We start from the raw sequence: 23,379 nt of genomic DNA, 5'->3' as shown, positions 1-23,379 counted from the left end.
AGAAGAAACGGAGTGACCCCACAAATGGTTGGGTGCGTTCAAATCTCCAAGAATTAGGAGGGGGTCGTGGGTGGCAGCGGCAATAGCTTGAGCGAAAAGGGAGTCAAAGCGGTGATGTCTGTCTTGTGTACGACAATAGATATTGAGAATGTAAAGGCCAGATGCATTATTTTTGCGAGGAATAATTTCTAGAAAATCGTGCTCTATATCGACGCTGTCGAATTGGGAGTGATTGGCAGTGAGGTGCTTTTGCATAAGAATTGCCGTATCGGGCCGGGATAGCTTATTGTTCTGATAGACATTATAACCTGGGAAGCTGATTAGTCCGTGAGTTTCCTGAAGCGCAATGACAGCTGGGAGATTAGAAGAGGAGGCTAGAAACTGCTGGAGGTGTGCTTTCTTTTTTCGAAACCCCCTACAGTTCCACTGCCACACTTCGAACTCGGAGCGCGTCGGGTTATTGGCCATTGTTAGGCGGAGCTGGTGGGGAGGCGGATCGAGCAGGTGCAACTATGTTAGGATGATTCGCGGTGACTCCTGCTATCCAACTTGTAGATTGTTGGATGTGTGCTTGGACGAATTCAATAAATTTGTCGAGCTTTTCATTCCTGGCTGTGTAATCTATATTGATTTTTTTCAATTGCAGTGAGTATAATATGGAATTTAGTCTCCAATGAGGTTCGCCTGTCGTTATAATTTAAGATTGTCTCGTCCAGGGTGTCCTGTGATCGCGGAGTGCTCGGAGTTTTACGTTTGTTGGGGGAGGGTGAACTGGTTCCCGTTCAGTGGAGGGTCTAGTGTCCATGGGGCGGTGTGAAGAGGTTTCAGGTAGGGGGCTGATGGATGATGAGTCGAAAGGGTCGTGTTAGAGAGAGGGGCTTCAGAGGTTGAAGTAGAGGGGCCACGAGATTGTATTTCTAGTTTAAGTCTTTGAATTTCGGATTTTAGAATTGTATTTCGTTTAAGGAGGGATTCCTTATTAGCAGTCTGGTTTGAGGAGCAGCTGGAAGAGGCTACCCTAGCCCAGCTTACCTGGGGTGCGTTGCGCAAGGAGTTGGCGAGAGTATGGCTTGATGATAGAGCTGGCCAGGCGACGTCTTGGGTTGCATAGCCAGGCCCGCGGTCCTTGCTTTTGCTGCGACTTCTTCGCCGGCTTGAGTCGCGAGTGCGGTCGAGACTGGGAGTTCGGTTGGTGGGTGAAGTGTCTTGTTTATGCCTGGGACGTGTAGGGCGCTGTTTGAACCTTTGTTTGCACAGTGAGGAGCCGGTTTGATGGTTTTCCTTGCACACAACACGTACCGGGTCACATTCGTGGTCCATGGGTGCGTCTTTATTTCCACACTTGGGGCAGAGTGTGTCGGTGGCATTCGTGCAGACGTCCTGGCGATGACTAATCCCGCGGCATCGGGTGCAGGCTTCTACTCTCTGCCTGAAGGGGCGGCATCGAAGTGAACAGCAGTCGTAGTTGACGTAGAAAGGAGTGATTTTGCCTTGGAATATGACCATGATGGTTTCAGTATTGCCCAGGCGTCGTGCACCCCCAATAATCAATGTTGGGTTGCGTCTGCGGAGGGTTGAGGCGATGTCATCTTCTGAGTAATCTGGTAGTAAGTGAATGCATCCTCTGTAGGTATCGATGGGATCGGCCACATGGGTGGCGACTTCGTAAGTGTTACCATTGGATTGCAGATTCTGGAAGTTGTGGTAGAGATCTGGACGTCCCATGTCTGGTGTGCTGATTAGAACGGTATTGTTGATGGTGTTCACACGAATGTGGTCAGAACTGGTGCGCTCGGTGATGATGAGCCCCGCAGCCTTGATGATGACTTGTCTGAGGATGCATGCATGGATTCCAGCGTAGCTGAGGCCCCCACGAACTCTTAGAATGATTTTATAATCACTGCGCGGCAGCGGCGGGGGCTTCGGTTCTGCTCTTGATTGAGTCCTATGAGCCACTGTAGGGTATGCTGGTGGTGAAGGATGCTGACGCTGTCTTGAGAGGTTATCGCGGATCTCGCGCCAGGTGCGCGCGCCATCGCGCTCCGTTCCTGCGCCCATGCTAGGCAGAGCTAGGCCCAGCAGCGAGACGATCAGCCGACAGCCCTAAAAAGGGCTGCGTCTCGCGTAAGGGACGTCGGAGTTGCTAAAAGAGCTGCCAAGAAGTGCCGATAACACTCACATAGGTCCAGGCAGGAAATCAGGCTCTTTAAGGGATCGGGTAGGCACAAAAAGAAAAAAATGGAGGAGCCGAGGCAACATGCGACCGCTCGCGCCGTTGTCGTCTTCTCCAATGCCGTAAGGACACCTCTACGTGTCCGCAGCCGCTGTGCGCATGCCTCGACACAGTATGCCGTGTACACGTCTCATAAGGTAGGCGTTGACGCTTCTTGGCTATAGTGGTATTTGCACGTTTGACTAGCACACCTGTCTGTGGTTCACTGCATTGCGTATTATTGGGCGTTGTACGCAAGCGTTCTTCGCCTGTTCTCATTGCGCAAAGCAGCCTCCGCATTTCAACATGGCTACACTTTTTTCCCCTGTACATTGCAGCGTAATTACTTCTGTGTAAATACTGAGTGAAGTGCATGTTTAGTCGTTAGTCCGAAGCCGTACCAGTGCACCATTTTCTGGCTTAGACAATCGCCAACTCTCTTGCTTCTACTCATAAGGGACATATTCGCAGCTACAGATTATATACAAAAAAGAGCCCTTTGCATCATGAAATCTTCAAGTTATGCAGCACATACCTAACTATTGTTATGATCACTTGAGATAATGCCATTTCTGAGTGCACGAGCTTATAAAACTGCTTGGCTAAGGCACAATGGCCTAAATAAAAATGCTCTGTACCATTCCAGCATCTTCATAACGCCAGACAGAAACAATCGAAGCGAGTTTCAACATACTTTCAACGTTCCACCAGTACATATTCTTTACGAGAAATACAGATTAGAGTAAGAAGGAAATAATATATGAAATAGTATACCATTTGCGATAAAGGAAAGTATCGAACTTTTCTTTAGTAAAGAAATATGGTAAAGTATCGAACTTTTCGGCACTCAAATGACGGATAAGCGTAAATAAAGCAATTGCTAGGTAATTATTTCTTTTGCACTAAGGCTGAACTAAAATTGCACTGCTTTATGCGTTGTGCCTACCTTTAACTATTGAATTCTAGAATGCATGCACGTCTATTCCAAAATATTGTTCATTTTTTCATTGCTTTCTCCTTCTGTCTCTTTATTTTTAATCAAGCCTACATTTTTTTACAAAATGTGCTTGAGTTATTTTACACTTCCATAACTTGTGCATGGTGCTATGACTAGCAGTGTTGCTAAGGGCAGTTGACATGTTCAAGTCCACTGTATTTATCTTTCAGCTGAAGAAAACATTCTTCTTTTTCTATTTCTTATATCTTGATGTTAACTAAAGGAACTAACTATGCCTCACCAGCTACACTAGAGTACCACGTTTGCAGCTAAAGTTTTTCTTAATAGATAAGAGAATGGATAGACGCAAAACTTTAACGGAAGTCCTGAGGTACGCGATTCAGCGCGCTGCGGGCGGGTGCTACGTTGGGACAGTCAGGTCATGCCCGAACGCTGCATCGTAGGCTCTCTGGACAGCTCGCAGTTGCGCCTCGGCATCGGGGCTCTTGATAGCGGAGAGTCACTTGTCCTGATTCATTTGTTCCGTGCCTCGCAACGAGGGGCAACGCTAGAGCATATAGCGTAGGCTAGCGAAGTCGTTGCAGTGCCTGCTAGAACTACTGGCATAAGTGTAGGGATAAAGCTTGTGGAATAAAGCCGCGCTGGGATACGAGCCTGTTTGCACTAATATGAGGGTCAAAGTCTGCGCTCTATTCAATTTCTTGTGAGGAAGGGGAAAGTCTCTCCTGCCGATATAGATGTGCTGCGTAATTTCATTGTATGTGGTCGGTTGATCTCTGTTCCTCACCACACGGAGCCAGCGGGGGAGTTCTCCATGGTCTCATAGCGAGACCTCACGCCTTGGAGTGGGCCAGCTCGTTGAGGTTTGTGGTGCCTCCCATGATGCATCCCACGTGAGCGGGGAACGCGTGAGAGTGTGGGTGGCAATGCTTTCGCCGTCGAGTATGCGACAGGCTTCCTTACACACGGCGCCAACGCTGAAGGCGCGGATGGCTGCCCTGGAGTCGCTGAAGATATTTGCATGTTTCTAGTCTAGGAGGCCCAAGGAAACGGCTACTTGTTCGGCCGCACGCTACGACGTGCTTCGTACCGAAGCGGCGTTAACGGTAGAACCCAAGTACTTGATCGACACTACTGCAAAATTGTTCCAGTTTCCATACTGGGCCGCGTCAACGAAACAGCTGCTGCCAGGGAGTTCTGTCGCGCGGCGCAGGAGTGCCTTCCTTCTTTCTGTGTTCGGCTGGGGATGCATAATGCACAGGGTGGGGCGTATGATGATGTCTTTATGCTCTTACGGAAGGCCCTGGTAGGCATCTTCGACTGTGGGCGGGGGAACGCCCATCTCTGTTAGGAGTCTTCTGCGCGCCCTGGTGTCAGAGAGTCTGAGAATATGTGCCCTTCCTTGTGCTTCTGCAATTTCTTCCAGGGTATTATGAATACCCAACTGCAGGAGTAGGTCGGTGAGTGTGTAGTTTGCTCGTCCGAGCGCGCTCTTAGTCCCCCTCCTTATCATGGCATTTAGCTTGTCTCACTCGGGCCTCTTCCAGACGTGCACGGTCGCTACGTACGTGAAGTGGCATAACAAGAAAGCGTTGACTAGCCTTATCAAATTATCTTCTTCTGTTAGGCCTCTTCTTCTGTTAGCTACCCGCTTGATTAGACTGATGACGCTATCCGTCTTTTTTGCTTGTTTGTGAAAGGTGATGCTATTTGTGGCCTGCTATGAGTGTAATGCCCAAGATTCGAATGGAGGCGACTTTGGGAACCGGATCTTCGCATTTGGCGTGGAGATTAATGCCAACATTAGTGGGGGTTTCCAGTTCTGTGACTTGCGGCCCTTTCTAGTTGGGCTGTAGAGAAGGAGCTCCCATATCTTTCGGGAGCACCAGAGTCCCGTGTCTGTTAGAAAGCACTCTGTAGTGTCGACAGCTTCCTGGAGAGCGGCTTCGACTTGTCCGTCACTGCCTCCCGCGCACAAGACAGTGATGTCCGCGTAGATCGTGTGAAAGATGCCCTCGATCTTGCCTAGATATCTCGAGAGGTCCACCATTGGGGTATTGAAGAGGAGCGGTGAGATGACTGACCCCTGGAGGTTGTTTCTTGAGCTCAGCTCCATTTTCTCTGATTCCGAATCTCCAGCCTTGAGGACAGCGCATCATTTGCTCAAGAAAGACCTGACGAAGGCATGGAAGGACGAGCCTTGATCGAGTTTGGAGACGGCGTCGAGAACGAACTCGTGACGGATGTTATAGAAGGCCTTCTCCATGTCCAATCCAAGGATGGCTTTCGTGTCCTGAGTGCAGAATTCTAGGATTTGGATCTTGATAACTTTCATGGCATCCAGGGTGGAGAGGCCTGGCCTTAAACCTATCATGTTGTGAGGGAAAAGGTCGGTGGTCATGATTTACTCGGCAATTCTGCTATGGATGGTGTGCTCGGCCACCTTCCCTACACATGACGTAGGTGACATTGGTGGGAGGTTGTCCAAGCTCGGCGGTTCACCGGGCTTTGGAAAGAGTATGACCTTCGCCGACTTCCATTGTTCCGGTACAATTCCCTCCTCCCAAATGCGATTCATCTCATCTGTGAGAAACTCGATCGATGCATCTTCTAGTTTTCTGAGAGCCTTGTTGTTAATGTGATCCGGGCCGGGTGCCGACCTACCATTGAGGTCGTGTAGGGCACGACAGAATTCACTGACTTTGAAAGGCTCGTCCAGCGCGGAGTTCCGCTTCCGTTTGTACGCTGGGTGTGCCGTTTCATCAGCCACACTTTCGAGTGGGAGGCATTTCTTAGCTAGCATTTCCAGCACTTCCTCTTCCGAAAACGACTTCTTCGCTTCATGGAGCCCGTAAGCGAGGACACTTTTATTTATTTATTTATTTATTTATTTATTTATTTATTTATTTATTTATTTATTTCGTGTACCCTCAGGGCCAGAGGCATTAAAGAGGGGAGTGGTTGCATCAAAAATGCTTCTGTGATGTGACTTGGTGCCGGTGCCGTCCAGTAAGTGTTTCATAAGATTCCACTTGCCTCCTGTGGGCAACTGCCCGCGGACTGAATTGCAAATTTCGTCCCATTGCTGCCTAGACAGGGCTTGGCAGTGCTCGCCGATCTGCTTGTTGATCTCGGCTATCTTTTTCCTGAGCTTGCGATTGAAGCGTTGGCTTTTCCACCTCTCGAGAAGTGACTGCTTGACCTAGAGAAGGTGTGCTAGACTGCTATCTGTTTTGTCTGTCTGTAGATCCGTCTGTATGGCTTTGGTGGTGGAGCAGATATCTCGCAGAATTAGTTCGGACCACAGGACAAGACTCTCGGGCTTTTTTCCACAGGCGGCGTGGGCCTTTCGAGCCTTAGGGAATTTGTCCAAGTCAAGGACCGAGAAGGCCTTGTTTCTTTTCTGCTCCACTTATAAGCTGGTGGCCGTGATGTAATGATTGCTACTGAAGTCTATGAGCAGATTCCACTACACGTCTGAGCCAGCGTTTCTAGCAAAGGCGAGATCAGGAACAGAGTCGCTGGTCGAGGAGGTGCCACGTCATGTGGGAAAGGCTGGGTCCGTCAATAGAGAGAGTCCCGCATCTCCCGCCTCCTGCCACAGTCTTCTGCTATTGACCGTGTCGTGCGTGTAGTTCCACGCGTGAAAGGGGGCGCTGAAATTGCCGGCCACAACCAGTGGAGAATTTCCGGCGAGGTTCGTTGCCCTAGTAATGACGGTTCTAAAACGTTGCCTGTGATCGCTTGGGCTGCTGTATATGTTATGTATAAAAATGCTGGAGATGTTGGATTGACTTGGGATGAGTTCTTCTAGGGAGGTCAGCGTCTTGCTAGGCCGGACTCCTAGATCATGTGTGACGAAAGCGAACTTGCTGCTGACTAATGTGCAGATTCCTCTGCCGTCTCAACGGAGAGCAAGAGCTTTGTATCCCTGGAGTGAAACTTGATCAGTCATCATTTCTTGCAATAATATATCAAGTGGCTTTTTCTTTGTGAGTGCGAACAAACTGCTGCAGGGTGGATTCTTTACGGTGAAGTCCCCTGTAGTTAGTTCCACTGCCAAATCCTAAATTGGGTTTGTGGCCCAATCTTTGCTGTATAGAGCGCCTTCAGGCGTTGCTACTAGGGTCTCAAGGGACATGGTTTTACTGATTGGTCCGGGGATGTGCAGTGGTGACGGTGTAGGTACCGACGCGGCATCTGTGAAGTAAACGGGACGTAGGTGGGTCGATGTTCTGATATCCATTTCCTGCACCTTGGACCCTATTTCTGGCATTCTGTTTTCTATAAGCATTGAATTTTGACATTTTGCGCGTCTAACATCTGATACACGACCACTAGTTGCTGATGCACTACAGAGAGTCGTTCATTAATCTTCTTGATCTGGAAGCAGATGGAATTCAAGATTTCTCTGACTTCTAACCTAGCTTTAGCCTGTATATCTTCGGACATGCTGGGAACCGCCTTTCTTTTGGCTGGGTTGCCCGAGTGGCTCGCCTCCACGACCATGGGAACGTCTGCGCTTTGTGGAGAGGAGGCCCCGAGGGGGTTCCCGGGGGGTTTTGAACGAGGGACTGGAACGGGGTCAGATCCCCCCCGAGGGGGTTGGGGAGAGGGAATCCCTGAGGGTGTTGAACTAGGGACTGGAACAGGGTGAGGTTTATTAGCCTTTCTGAGCTCTCTATTTCGGCTCGCATTCACTCAGTTATGCTGCGAATCTCGGCATTTTCTTTCCTAAGCTGAGCTATGTAAGACGAACCATGCTCTGGCGCCGCGCCCCCCCTTACCTTTTCGGCAGGTCTCCCTGCGGTCCGCACCCTCTTTGCCCAGGTGACGCTTTGTTTCCCAGGACCTCTCGGAGTGACCACGGTACCTGGAACGGCTCCTGGACCTCGAGCGGCTTCTCGGGCGGGAGCGCCTGCTCGAAGGTCTAGCCGGTTCGCTGCCGGCGCTTGTCTGTGCTGGTGACGGGTCTCTATTCCACGATTCCTCATTTCTTTCCCTTCTTCTCCGTCGAACAATGTATGGGAGTTGGAATCATTCCTTGCAAATCTTGTCTGCTATGGCATGGGGGCCCTCACAGAAGCCACAAGTAGGCGAGCAGGTGTGGTTTTCCTCAGGGTTGTTGGCCCCACATTTCCTTCATAGTTTGTCTTCCGGTGTTGGGCAGACGCCGGCTCTGTGGCCTAGTCTACCGCAGACATAGCAGCAGTCGTGCTGCCTGAGGAACAAGGAGCACTTGACAAGCGCCGAGCTGTAGAAAACGTAGTTTGGCACCTCGCAGCCGTCGAAAATGATGACTGCCGTTTCGCTATTCTTGATGCGCTTTGCTCCCAGGGCTACGGGATTTCCCTCATTGAGAATGCTTCTCTCCAGGCCGGCCTGGCACTCCGATACATTCATTTGAAGTATTACACTCTTGACGTGGCGTGCGGCGCTGCTTTGTAAGTGCTGAGTTCGTACTGTTTGATTCCCAAGGTGATGCAATTTATATTTAGATAAGTATCTGCGTTAACGTGAGACGCGGTGCTGAGGACGCTAATATTTTGTGTTGCGTTGAGGCAGACGATGTCGTGGCTTGGTTGCTCGGGCGTGAGTCCTGCCATGGCGGCGACGGCCCGACCAAGCCGTGCAGAGCCCTTCTTCTGAACAACGAGACCCCACGCCCCCCTGGGCTGGGCGATAGTCTTCCAGTGTTCCTTCGGGAGCTGAGGAATTCGCGATGACTTGATGATCTTGTTCTTTAGGCTAATGGGCTTCCTGTTACTATTGAGACGCTCGCGGTGCCGCTTGCTGCTTGCCGCATTGCGGCTGCAGTCACGACGAGAGACGCAGAGGGCGTTTTTCTTGACAGCGGCGGAGCGCCAGCAGTGCTCCGCACCAAATTCTTCCAGAGGAAGCTCGTCTCCTTCCATTACAACAACCATTCCCTCTGTTATGACGAGGCGGGACTAATCCTGCCCGGCGGACGCTGGTTAGGCCTTGCCGTCACAGTGAGGGGCGCGCGGCGTCACGGAAGAGAGGCATCTCGAAAAACCGACGAAAAGGCCACCCACCATAGAAAAGTTGGCATCCGTGAGTTTCTCTTGTCCTTATGCATCGGCTTAAAATCGGTCTCTTCGGTTAACACCCTTTCTTCTCGTTTATTGCTCTGGTGGTGCCTTTTATATACATATATAGTGTGCCAAGGTTGTTCCTTTCGTTTCGATTATTCGTTTTTCAAGCAAGCATAAGTGACCTCCTATAAACGGGGAGAGCGTTTGATTGGTCTGTTGAGACAACCTTGCGGGTGACCGCCTGGTGCTTGCGTCGGCGGCTACGCAAATTTGACGTCAGGAGATTGTAATAAAAACATAATGGAATAGTTTGCGTTATAGGGCCCCATCTTTCTTTTTTACGAGGACAATTGGCGACGCCCACGGGCTATGGAACAGCTGAATCCGCCACGCAGAAGGATATCGCGCACTTGTTCGTCGATGACACTGCGTTCAGAAGCTGAGACACGGTAAGCACACTGCCGGAGTGGGGCGTGCGAACCGGTGTCGATGCTGTGCGACACTGTGGTGGTGCGCCGAGATAATGCTGATGGCAGTCGAAAGAGGCGGTAAATTCACGTAGCAAGCTGATAAGTTGCGCGCATTGTGTGCTTGTCAGATAACCGAAGTTTGACAGATGGAAGCACTCCAACGGCGGGCGATTGGCACTGTCGAGGGCGTCGAGAGACGTTGAATGTGCGTCGTCGGGAGCATCGAAGGGCATTTAAAAATCCACAGTTTGCACGTAACCAAGGCACTCTCCGCGAAGCTAAGTAATCGGCAGAAAAGACGCATCGCACACACACATGACACCACGGCCAGAACTAAGCGCGATGACGGCAAAGGGCAACGGAAGGGAACGGTGACGGAAGAGGTCACATAGCGTGAATAGCACGGTTGCGTCACGTGCTCATGCGCAAGATACGGAGACGACGGCGGCTGACTGAGGAGGGATATCAGTAACTTCGGCCACAAGCATTTTTGCAGCCGTCACAGGATGCCGATGGCGATGCCGATGCCGTGCCGATGCCGTGCTGCATCGGCAGGAAAAGACTACACCTCAGCGCGGGCACAGTGAATGGTAGCATTGTTGGATGAAACGAAATCCCAGCCTAGGATAACATCGTGGGAGCAGGATGGCAGCACAACGAACTCAATGACATGAAGCGACTCCTCGATGACAACACGTGCAGTGCAGGCTTCCAATGGTTCGGCAGGTTGTACGCTCGCAGTACTCAAATACACTCTGGAGAGTGATGTCGTTACTTTTCCTATTCGTCGGCACAGTCCTGCGCGTAACACCGGAGTTGCTACGCCCGTATCGACCAGTGCGAATGTTCGAATCCCTTCGGCGTATACCTCAATGACGTTGCAGCGTTATTTCGTGGCCTTTGGCAAATCGAAGGGGAGGCAGTTCTCACCTCGGGAACTGTGACACTTAGTTTCCCTGAGGTACAGGGCTTGGCCGGCGTCTCATCGGTGAAATGCAGCGGTGGCGTGGGGATGGAGAACAACGAGCATGGTTGAAAACAGGGGTTTCATCGGGCGGCAGAGGAGGTTGTAGCTGTCGCGGGGCATAAGTGCTCATGTGTCGGTGGTTATCATAAATATTCACAACATGGCGTTGACAAAAGCGGCCAACGTGTCCCGGAATACCACAATGGTAACAACTTGGGAGGTTGTCCGCGGTGCGCCAAGGATTTGGCTGACGTGGTAGCTGTGGTGCAGGCGATGAGAAGGGAATCGGGGGCGCTCGCGCAAGAGCTTTGAGAGGTGGACGTGTAGCGAAGGGTGGCCTTGCAGCGACGTCAGCGTGCGTCACGGGGGCCGTGACGGTAGGCGGTTGAATAACAGCTGGCAGGCACGTGGGGGCTTGCTCCTTGATGATGCTTTGTAATCCCGGTTATATGATTGCGAGTTCGTTAAGGGCACCTGGGAAAGCTGCCTAGCAACTTTTCGTACGAATTCCTTTATCTGGTGCATTAGAGGCGACTCGTCAACATCTAGCGTCAGACCTGAGACAGCGACGAATTCTGAGGACGGATGTCGTATTACTGCTCGCTGCCTTCGAAGTTCATCGTAATTCGGACACAGCGCAAGGACGACACACACTCAGGTCGGGTTTCGGGCGACCAACATTTGAAAGGCGTCGTCCTCAATTCCCTTGAGGATATGCCTGTTCTTGTCGGCTTCTGGCATCGTTGCGTCGAATCTGTTGCAGAGATTAACGACGTCTTCGATGTAGCTGATGGAATTCTCACCTGATTACTGGGCGCGCCCGCGCAGGCGTTATTCAGCTCGGAGTTTGGGGACAGCAGGAAGACCAAAGACTTCCGTGAAGTTGGTCTTGATTGCCGATCATGTCGGGATGACGGATTCCTGGTTACGATACCACAAATTTGTAACGTTGCTCAAGTATAAAACTACGTTGTTGAGCTTTGCCGTATTGTCCGAGTGGTTGTGCGCGCTGACTCTGTCGTACGAGGCGAGCCAGTTCTCGACGTCCTGATCACCTGTACACGCAAAAATAGTAGGATCCTGTTGACGCTGCACGCCAGGGCAGATGACGGTTGGGGCCGTGACAGCAGTTGTTGAGCTGGACTGTCAGGCATGGTTTGAGAAGGCAGGGCAGGATCGTCCGGCATGGGCCGATATAGTTGAAGGGTTCGGCTTCGAAGTTCCAGCGTTGATAGAGTCGGACCCAGCACCTCCACCAAATGTCAAGGTGTTCATTGACAGGGCACGCGAGGAGTGAGAGGTCAAACTCGGTGCGGTAGTCAAAACCCTACGAGCACTCAGAACACGCCCCGTGCGTAAAGCGCTGGTTATGCGCATGACTGACCGGCACTTCTTCGTTACATTTCTTACGCTGGAGGTACGCCGGGCTAACCGGCGCTTCTTCTTCGTTACACGTGCTAATTTATGCCTGGCGTTTAAGCCAATTGGGCACATTCACATATATGTAATGTGTAACGAAGGTGTTAAGCCCCTTTGGCGTCCTCATAGGGACAATTCTTTAACCAAGGAGGAACTTAAAATAAATCTGCACATATAAAGGTCATTGCGCGATGTTTATAGTGAAGCAACAGCTGTCATGACGCGTTTCGGCAAATGCAATGAACTGTTATTCTCCCACTTTGTGTGCTTGAACACAGATTATGTGCCTACTCGGCCTATCAGCAAGACGCAGGATACCTCACCGTAGCATCCACACGATCCACTCGACCGTGGATTAAACTGTCAGCGGCAACGACCCCTTTTGATCGCTTTATTTCCAAGCTCAGTTAAGTTTACTATTTCGCTGCCTATAGGTCCAACCCAACTTATACGTCAAGAAGCCGAACCTAGCCCATGCGTCAACGTATAGGAAAGTAGGCACTGAAGGCTCCGCTTTATTAAAGTAAGTATGCACTTGAAAAGCTATGTCTCTTGTCCTGTGAATATTTATGTCCCGTTGTTGGTTTCGATGCATAACTTGGTAGCGAACATAGCCGGCCACTGGTAGGGACACTGCAGATTGGGCTCTATGTAAGCCAGTTTATTCACCAGTGCTGCCGTATGTGTGAGCTATTCGGCAAGAAAACAAGCAGCAGTTTGAGCCACCATCAAAGTCTGCGAGGGTGCAACTAGATGCCTCGCGACTAGGTTGAAAGTGAGCGCTCTGGTGTGTGCCTTGCGTATCTTTCAGTAAAGTGTTGTCCCAGTACTTTTATCTTGTTCCTCTACGTGGCTATCAAATGACTGCGAGAATAATAGTGATCAAAAGGATTAACAAAAGTAACACTGCGAAGCCCGGCCCATTATAACGGACACAATATAGGAGAGCAACAGCAATACGAAAATGCATGTTACAGATGCAAGTGCAACGGGTACAACGGTTCGCGGTTGCAGCAACAAAGTTGTGGGAATAGTTTGTTAAGTAGGCGTAGGTCATAAGTGCTTGCTGGCTCTGGCAAATCTAAGTTTGCGATAGGGCACGCAAGGCTTGAAATTTTCGTTAAGAACTGACAAAAGTGTTGCGTGTGAGCGCTGGGTTCCAAAAGTTACTTGGAACAAGAGCACGGAGAAATTAGGGTTTTAATAACAGGAATAAGATACTAATGACAATGGCAAAGATAGCCACAATTATATTGAGTATAATAATAAAAATAACATTAAAATAGAAGACTATTGTTATCTAATTTACTGAAGAAATATCCTTAATGCACTTCAACGTAACTTCAATTGATAGTGATGAGTTGACAATTTATTTAATGCAGCAGTACCATCGTGCAAAACAAAAGAACTATGCCATGCGATATGGTGGACCAATGCAAGCCGGTCTCTAAAGTATGATTCGCCTTTCTCGCCGGTCGCGCAATGATAATCTCCTCCTTGTGGAGAAATTATGTCTAGCAGTGACGAGCTACGCCATGAAGAGTCTTACTCAGTGAAGTTGCTCGTTCTGGCTACCCGCACTGCCTGACTATCAGCACAGGCTTAGATTCAGGCACAAGCATCGAGCGCACGTGGGGCCTCCGATATGGTGGGTTGAATAAAAATACGGCGACCAGTGCCGGCAAGCAAAATCGTATGTCAGGAATGGGATAGTGGCCCACTTGGTAAACTCGATGAAATATTTGGTTTCATTAGAAAGTTTTACCTGAACGCTTAATGCCAGCACCGTTCATACTAATGTGCCTTTAAAGAATTTGCACACACGTTCCAAATGGGACGGCAATGCGCCTGCATATAACTCTCACCTTGGTAGCGGAAGACCTTCGCTCCGCTGCCAAGGTAACGGAGTGGAGGATTACGTTACGCAAAGCACCTGGGGTCGAATTCAAAAATAATTTTGTTATTGAGTGTTTTTGCCACTGACTGCATTAATAGTGACTTGCACTAATATTGGTCAAGCATGAGGATTATCTAACAACCTCCCTCTGTAACAGTTGTAGCGTACAAGCTTTCTTGGAATGCGCACTCAGTGCTTGAACAGCAGTAAAGCAATAATAGGGAGGTGTAGACTTTTGAGACGCAACGATGGGGCTGCAAACTACACACTAGAGCATATATCCTATGAAGGTCACTTACCAGGAACGCCTGGCAATGTTCACGAAGACAAATTTTACGTACCTGCATTGCTGTCGTCTTCAAATAGACTGAATTGCAGAATATCGTACTTGTTTTCATTCCCAGCAATTGCGGAGGCGATATACATGACAGGGTTCCTAAAAGAAGTTTCGTAAATTCAACCTTAGAATATATTTGGAGCAGTTATAAGCTCGGTCATAATTTCGAATTTATTGGAATAAGAAGCAAAAAGATATTTTCGTGCCAATAATTGAACACAGCTTTCATAATACTAACGTTGAAGTAGTAAGCACGACTCAATGTAGAAATGGAAATTGATAAAAAATTCACACGAGGGGTGTAGTAGTTTGGTTCACTCTAAACGTAGCATTGTTGCTGGTCTACCATATGTTTAAGCGTTTGTCAATGAGAATAAAACATTTGCTGAAAACGGAAATAGCGGTACACAAGGGGCATTTTTTCTTGAAGAAGAAAACGCGAAGAAGAGACTTTACTTCAAGGCTAACACCGATATTATGCGCATACGAACTTTAATGCAACAGCGTTAGTCATCATTGCCCTAAATTAATTACTTCATCTACCAACGTACCTAGATACTGCAATGAATGCTGCAAGAAACATACAGAAAACATAGATACCGAAATATACATATTTTAGGATCAATCCTCTCGAAAGTATGCCTTCCAACCACTCCATCAACCAACATCAGTCTCTTTCCACGTAAGTACGAGGCTCTGAACAGGAGTTATGGCGCTTCAATGTAACCTTGGGCCTGACGGACCAACCGACTGAGCTATCTCTCTGGGCAACATCCAAGTGTCACGAGTTCAAATTCCCTGTTCTCTTCCTTTTTTTGTTTTCCTTCTTTTTTTCTCCCCCCCCTTTTTAATACCTCTTTTCTTTTAGTTTATCACTGTACGGGGACCCTCTTTAAAAAGAATCTCCTCTATTATGTGTGGCCACACATGTGCAGTTCGTAAATACCAGGTTTGTCCAGTTGAGTGCCATCTGTGCGTTTTAAGCAAGCTCAGATTGGTCCACCTTGACTGATCAAAGAAGGCACCACTGTAGGGTAAATGTGCCGTATAACTCCTGCGGTGGCGGTGGAGTAGCCGCCTCGCTTACAAGAGAACCGTGGTTCGAATCCCGGTGCCGCGCAATTTTCCACCGGAAAAACAACTGTGTGTTGAGAAAATTGCATAAACAGGCCTGGAGTGCGGCCTGATTCCAGTGAACAGAACCGGTAACGCACTCTCTCACCAGAGGAGGATTGGCCACCTCGGTGCAGTACTTGGCCACAACCTCCAATATGAATACAACAATAAACCACGGCCCTCAGTCCCGAGCAGCCGCGAAGCAACTGACTACGGCGGCGGTCAGATCTGTGAAGCAGCAGAGGGTGCTAAGAATCCCTGGCACCGCACAGGCAGCCATTGGAACCTGAACCTGGCAACGTTTAATGTTAGAACGATATCTAGTGAGGCGAGCCTAGCAGTGTTATTGGAGGAATTAGAGGGTAGTAAATGGGATATAATAGGGTTCAGTGAAGTTAGGAGGACAAAAGAAGCATATAGAGTGCTATAAAGCGGGCACGTACAGAGCTACCGGGGCTTAGCGGAGAGACGAGAACTGTAGTCGCATTCCTGATTAATAACGATATAGCTGGTGACATACAGGAACTTTATAGCATTAACGAGAGGGTGGCAAGTCTTGTTGTGAAACTTAATAAGAGGTACAAATTGAAGGTGGTACAGGCCTACACCCTTACATCCAGTCATGATGACAAGGAAGTCGAAAGCTTTTATGAAGACGTGGTATCGGCGATGGGTAAAGTCAAAACAAAATAAACTATACTAATGGGCGACTTCAATGCCAAGGTAGGCAAGAAGCAGGCTCGAGACAAGTCAGTGGGGGAATATGGCATAGGCTCTAGAAATAGCAGGGGAGAGTTATTAGTAGAATTTGCAGAACAGAATATTATGCGGATAATGAATACCTTCTTCTGCAAGCGGGTTAGGAGAAAGTGGACGTGGAGGAGCCCAAATGGCGAGATTATAAATGAAATAGACTTCATACTCTGCGCTAACACTGGCATTATACAAGATGTGGACGTGCTCGGCAAGGTGCGCTGCAGTGACCATAGGATGGTAAGAACTCGAATTAGCCTAGACATGAGGAGGGAACGGAAGAAACTGGCACATAAGAAGCTAATCAATGAGTTAGCGGTAAGAGGAAAACTAGAGAAATTTCGGATCAAGCTAAAGAACAGGTATTCAGCTTTAACTCAGGAAGAGGACTTTAGTGTTGAAGCAATGAACGACAATCTTATGGGCATCATTAAGGAGTGTGCGATAGAAGTCGGTGGTAACTCCGTTAGAAAGGATACCAGTAAGCTATCGCAGGAGACAAAAGATCTGATCAAGAAACGCCAATGCATGAAATTCTCTAACCCTACAGCTAGAATAAAACTGGCAGAACTTTCTAAGTTAATGAACAGGCGTAAGAGAGCTAACATAAGGAACTATAATATGGATAGAATTGAACATGCCCTCAGGAACGGAGGAAGCCTAAAAGCAGTCAAGAAGAAAGTAGGAATAGGCAAGAATCAGATGTATGCCTTAAGAGATAATGCGGGCAATATCGTTACTTCAAGTGGCTGAGGAGTTCTATAGAGATTTATACAGTACCTGTAGCACTCACGACGATTATGCGAGAGAGAATAGTCTAGAGGAATTTGAAATCCCACAAGTAACACCGGAAGAAGTAAAGAACGCCTTGGGAGTTATGCAAAGGGGGAAGGCAGCTGGGGAAGATCAGGTAATAGCAGATTTGTTGAAGGATGGCGGGAATATTGTTCTAGAAAAACTGGCCACTATGATACACTATGCCTCATGCCTCATGGAAAAACTGATACACTATGCCTCATGGCCTCGAGCGTACCGCAATCTTGGAAGAACGCTAACATAATCCTAATCCATAAGAAAGGGGACGCCAAAGACTTGAAAAATTATAGACAGATCAGCTTACTATCCGTTGCCTACAAAGAATTTACTAAGGTAATCGCAAATAGAATCAGGAATACCTTACACTTCTGTCAACCAAAGGACCAGGCAGGATTCCGTAAAGGCTACTCAACAATAGACCATGTTCAAACTGTCAATCAGCCGATAGAGAAATGTGCGGAATATAACCAACCCTTATATATAGTTTTCATTGATTACGAAAAAGCACTTGATTCAATCCAAACCTCAGCAGTCATGGAGGCACTACGTAATCACGGTGTAGATGAGCCATATGTAAAAATACTGAAAGGTATCTATAGCGGCTCCACAGCCACCGCAGTCCTCCATAAAGAAAGCAACAAAATCGCAATAAAGAAGGCGTCAGGGAGGAAGATACGATCTCTCCAATGCTATTCACATAGTTTGTACAGGAGGCATTCAGAGACCTGGTGTGGGAAGAATTGGGGATAAAAGTTAATGGAGAATACCTTAGCACCTCCGATTCGCTGATGATATTGCCTTGCTTAGTAATTCAGGAGACCAATTTCAATGCATGCTCACTGACTTGGAGAGGCAAAGCAGAACGGCGGGTTTGAAAATTAATCTGCAGAAAACTAAAGTAATGTTTAACAGTCTCGGAAGAGAACAGCAGTTTACAATAGGTAGAGAGGCACTGCAAATGGTAAGGGAATACATCTACTTAGGGCAGGTTGTGATCAGGGATCCGGATCATGAGACTGAAATGACCAGAAGAATAAGAATGGGCTGGGGTGCGTTTGGCAGGCATTCTCAAATCATGAACAGCAGGTTGCCACTATACCTCAAGAGAAAAGTGTATAACAGCTGTGTCTTATCAGTACTCAGGTATGGGGCATAAACCTGGAGGCTTACGGAAAGGGTTCTGCTTAAATTGTGGACGATGCAACGAGCTATGGAAAGAAGAATGATGGGTGTAACGTTAAGGTGTAAGAAAAGAGCAGATTAGGTAAGGAGAGAAACGCGGGTTAATGACATCTTAGTTGAAATCAAGAAAAAAAATGGGGGGGGGGGGGGGGGGCATGGGCAGGGCATGTAATGAGGAGGGAAGCTAACGGATGGTCATTAAGTGTTACGTCCTGGATTCCAAGGGAAGGGAAGCGTAGCAGGGGGCGGCAGGAAGTTACGTGGGAGAATGACGTTAAGAAGTTTGCAGGGACAACATGGCCACAATTAGTACATGACCGGGGTAGTTGCAGAAGTATGGGAGAGGCCTTTGCCCTGGAGTGGGCGTAACCAGGCTGATGATGATGATGAAAAATATTACCGCTAGCAATGCCCTTGCGGCGAAACTTCCTGGTCGCCAAAAGTTGATTAGGGCATGTTTACTGTACCACACTGTTTACTAAATGGATGCCCTCAATATAAGTAAAAGAAGAACCCGCAAAAGCATTCACGGCATTAACATGAACCCGATAGAGGTGAGTCGAGTCGGTTTGTCGGGCCCGTTTCGGCCAGTACAATTTATGTATATGATGGGCGGATGAGCGGAATGCGCGTGCAGTCGGGCTAACTCAGCCCGAGTGCATAGGGTAAGTTTAGTGAGCCCGAACGGTTTTCAGCACGCATGCAACCGGAGACGGCTGGGGCCAGCCCACGCTAAGATTAGCGCGGCGCCACTTTGCCGCCGCGATATTCCACGGCAGCGGAAATGGTATGAAGACATGGCAAATACTATTAACGGGCAGTCAAGCATCGTCATAATGATAAGTACCATGAAATTAAGATGTTGCAGATGGATACGGGAGCTGGAAGCCCAGATTCAACACTTTCACGTCTTGCCTCGACGCCGCGGGCCGTTGTTGTCCGGATTTTTCAGAAGGGAGTTCTTTTAAACATGGTGCCTTCGGACTCGGCCAGCGCTCTTTATGACTAACCCTATTCGCGTCAGGAACATGTAAAAATGTCCCTATAGTCTTCTACACAACGATTTGCCAATTCGTGAAAAGGTATCTGATCCCATTTCTGCGCAATATGTGGGTCTTCTGAACCTTGCAACGGAAAAAACCACACTGCGAAATATTAGAATAAATTTTTGCCAATGGAAAGAACTTTTCGACCATACAGCTACCGTCACGCCACTGTCGTCGTAACGCCGTGTTCATCATAGTATGTTCCTGTCACCGTTGTCACACCGTCGTCGCATCAGAATTATCATTCCTTTGCGTCTTTCCATCCTAATCATTATGTCGTCATTCAATCCGGATCATGTCGCTGTTGTCATGCTAACATCGTCATTGCGTCGTCGTCATGGCGCCGTCGTCACACACTTTATCAAACGTTCGTTTTCGATACCTATGGAGAGCCGACTTATGTATTGTGGTTGAGCTCTTCCTTAACGAGCGTGTGTTAACTTGGCGCACAATGGAGCTACCTCCCTGTACCCTATAGGTCAGCGCTCCAGCATGTGACTACGGAAATATGTTGCACCAAGCGTTTACCGCCGGCCTTCTATGAAAGGACCCCGCAATTTCTATACGTATGAAAAGTGCTGTGGAAACATGGACTACCACTTCCTAAATGTTTACAGCCGCCGAATCACTACTAATCCTCCTAAAGATCCTCCTCCCTATCTAACCTAATCTAATGCACCCCAATCGAGGGGTAAAGCGCTGTGGATTACTCCGATACCAAGATTTTTTCACGGTGGGTGGACAATTCCTCATTTTCTTAGACTTCTTGTGATCGGACCACGCCGCCGCTCTGCTAGGCTTAGCGTCGACTATGCTCCAAACAGCGCTGTCGAAGGAAGGGCTGCAGATCGTGGAGATTATTGTGGAAGGGGAGGATGTACCCACCGAAGAGCTTACTGAGGAATATGGCTGGAAAACAGCATCTTCGAAGTGATCCAGCCCCATAGCTGGCCGAGTCGACCGCGGCGTAGGCGCTTCGAGCCAGGCTGGGCATTGCGTCAGCGGGTCGCCCAGGATGAAGACAAGCGATGAATTTAAGAACCGGATAGTAAGAGCATCCTGCAACCCACCGATGCCGAAGGAACACATCAAAATCGGGCTCCGACCAAGGAGAGGGCCTAACATAACCAATACTGGGCCCACCGTCATAGGGAGGGACATCGTCGAAGTGGCGGGTTTAACCTGTCGCAGGCCAGCGAGGCCGTAATCTCTCCCAACTATCAGCACAATATCGTGATTGCTAGCACTCCTGAAAGGCACAATGCAGACAAGTACTCAAGAACAAGGCTGATCCAAATTGGAGCCAAGTACTTCGAAATCAGCGCCTACGAAACGGCTCCGCACACCACGTGCAAGCGCGTGATATGGAAGATTTACGTCAACAATGGTCCTGCGGTCTTGGAGAGAAACATTGTCAACGACAGAAATCCGCTAGCCCTAGCAGCGAAGAGAATTAAGCACACAGGTACAGTGATCATCGCTCTCGACGGCCTTAACGTACCAAACTTCGTAAGGTACGTCCCGACCCTGGTGATATGTTTTCTCTACCGCAAGCAACTGGACGTTTGCTACGCATGTGGCAAGCTTAGCCATCGAGAGGATGTGTGTCCGACCCCAGAAGAAGCAATGTGCAGAGGATGTGGTAGACCCAACCCACAGGAGTCCTGCCAATGCTTAAGGAAATGTGGCCTATGCGGAGGACCACACCTTACTGTCGATAAAGCCTGCAAGGAACGTTTCCAGATACCATAGATGGTCAAAAGAGAAAAAAATGGAACGAGCCTACGAGGAAGCAAAACTACAACAAATTGGCAGCGCGCCCACCAACCGGGAAACTCCTGCGGAAATGCGCCCTTAATGTAAAGGTCGCTCGAAGAATCATTCCAGAACCAGGAGCCGCTCGAGATCCAGGAGCCGATCCAAAGCTGGTGGACGCTCCTCCTCCAACAGGGCACAGGTGTGCTTCAACTGGCCTGGAGGACCTCCATACGCCAGGGAAGAAAATCATCAACGGCAGTCACCTGGGCCGATCGAGTCCGAGGAAGAGGTTACGGAACACAGGTAACGCACGAGTGAACGCCACAGCAAGAACATAGCAGAGTAGAAAATGATAGGATAGGGCAACCAGATAGATACAATGATAGGTTAAGAACTATGATAGACAAGGTCATTACGGAGATGGCAGGAATTAGAGGAAGCTCTCAGCCGCTAGATATCAGACGCCCTCTACTAGCAGTGGAACGTTACTATTGAGGAGGGTGACAAGGAGACACCCATGGACGTTACTAATGAGGAGGGTAACAAGGAGAGACACGCGCCCGAGGACCGGGCCATAACAACATGTGAACAAGCGTCTACAACGGCGAAATCTGAAGGGAGATAAATGTTCACAACGCTCAGCGATAGTGTGAAGCAGATACACGAAAGGCTGGTGCAATTCAAGTCAGGTATTGCAGCCATTGAAGTGTGCACTAAGCACAGATTCCTGAAGATGGAAGCGTATCTTAACAATATGGTGGTCACAGCTCTAGACTTTAAGGTCTCTGAACCTCTAGTACAACGCACGAAGTCTAACAGTCTCACTACACTAAAAAATGCACCCCAGCCAAATCAAGATGGCTGCGCAAACTAGTCAATTCAAAATGTGGCAGTGGAACTGCAAGGGCTACCAACATAAAAAGGCACCCCTGCAGGAATTTATTTGATGGCTACCTGAGAAACCACGTTACCCTACTCCAATAAACGCTCACCCCCGTCATTTTGTCTGGGTATCGCTACGTGGATGTAACCCGGCACCTAAAGTTTTTTATAGCTACGTGGATGACTGCTTTTGTATTTTGAAGAAGCAAGGCATCCAACGCTTCCTGGACTGCCTGATTACCCAAAATGCACACATACAATTCACAATTGAACACGAGAGAGACCACTTGTTGCCTTTCTTGGATGTACTGGTTTGTCGGGATGAGGGCGCTCTCGCCTTCTCAGTATGCAAGAAGCCTACGCACACAGGTCGTTACCTCAGGTTTAATTCTTGTCATCTTGTGGGCCAATCCGTACCTATCTATCGAGGTACCTATCTGTCCAGGACACGCAGCCGCCACCCCCTTCCCGATTGGAATATACGGGAACAAAGAACCCAACTTTGGACGCTGAGTTCATAGTAGGAGAGGTCAGGACGGCTTTACACGACCTCAACGGAAAATCTGCCCCCGGTCCCAACAATGGACCAAACAAGATGCTTCGCAATTCGGATGACTGCTACATAGAGTACTTGACACAATTAATTCACCAAATGTGGAAGAGCTGTAAGGCTCCTGGCGAATGGAAGACGGTGCACACGACTTCAATCCCAAAATCTAGCAAGCCCCCGGCCTCCGAGAATCTACGACCGATGTCATTCACAATGTGCGTAGGAAAATTTGCTGAACATGCAATACTAAATCGATTATCTCAGTCACTGGAAGAGTACGAGGTTTACCCTCACACGATGATTGGCTTCAGACCTGGTTTATCTACGCAAAACGCCATGCTTCCACTGAAGAATGAAATAATCAGCCACAAGACCAGCGACACGAGAACAATACTGGGATTAGACATGGCGGAAGCCTTCGATATATCCTCCATACATTTACACTCAAAATTTCGAAGATTGGTCTGGGTAGTCACTTTAATCAATATCTCGAAGCCTTTCTCTGTGGAAGGATGGCCACGCTCAAGGCTGGGATGCACACCCCAAGGAGCGGTCATCTGGCCCACTCATTTCAATATCTCCCACGATAGGTCTCTCCCGAAAACTCGAAGACATCGAAGGCATAGAATACACCATTTACGCGGATGACGTCGTGATATGGTGTACTGGAGGCAGCGACGGCGAGATAAAACAAATATGACAGGATGCCGTAAACTTCGATGAAGAGTACTTCATCCCAATGGGACTCCGATGCTCAACCAAGAAATCTGAGTTCCTACTATGCCGACCTAAGAGACAAGGCCGCCCACCCAGGGGATGACATCCTCGTGGGGAGAACGACATAACACTCTACACCAGGAGCGGAAGCGTCATCCCAAGGGTGGACTCCATCCTGGTCCTGGGCATGCTGATAGAAGCCAACGGGTCCAATGATCAATTGATTCTACGTATCGCTCAGAA

The 23,379-nt window shown here is 48.7% G+C and overlaps 1 long non-coding RNA gene across 1 annotated transcript in view; it reads right to left on the bottom strand.

Annotated features, from left to right (window-relative positions):
- Positions 1-23,379, bottom strand: part of LOC142571186 (uncharacterized) — a 58,377-nt gene that overhangs the window by 11,219 nt on the left and 23,779 nt on the right. Inside the window, exon 3 of the long non-coding RNA XR_012825790.1 lies at positions 14,321-14,415. This is a non-coding gene — a long non-coding RNA (uncharacterized LOC142571186). The remainder of the gene's footprint in view (positions 1-14,320; positions 14,416-23,379) is intronic.

Source organism: Dermacentor variabilis, chromosome 2 (genome assembly GCF_050947875.1).
Source record: "Dermacentor variabilis isolate Ectoservices chromosome 2, ASM5094787v1, whole genome shotgun sequence".
NCBI lineage: Eukaryota > Metazoa > Arthropoda > Arachnida > Ixodida > Ixodidae > Dermacentor > Dermacentor variabilis.
Note: the sequence above shows the minus strand (reverse complement) of the source record. Positions and strands in the feature narration are given on the sequence as shown.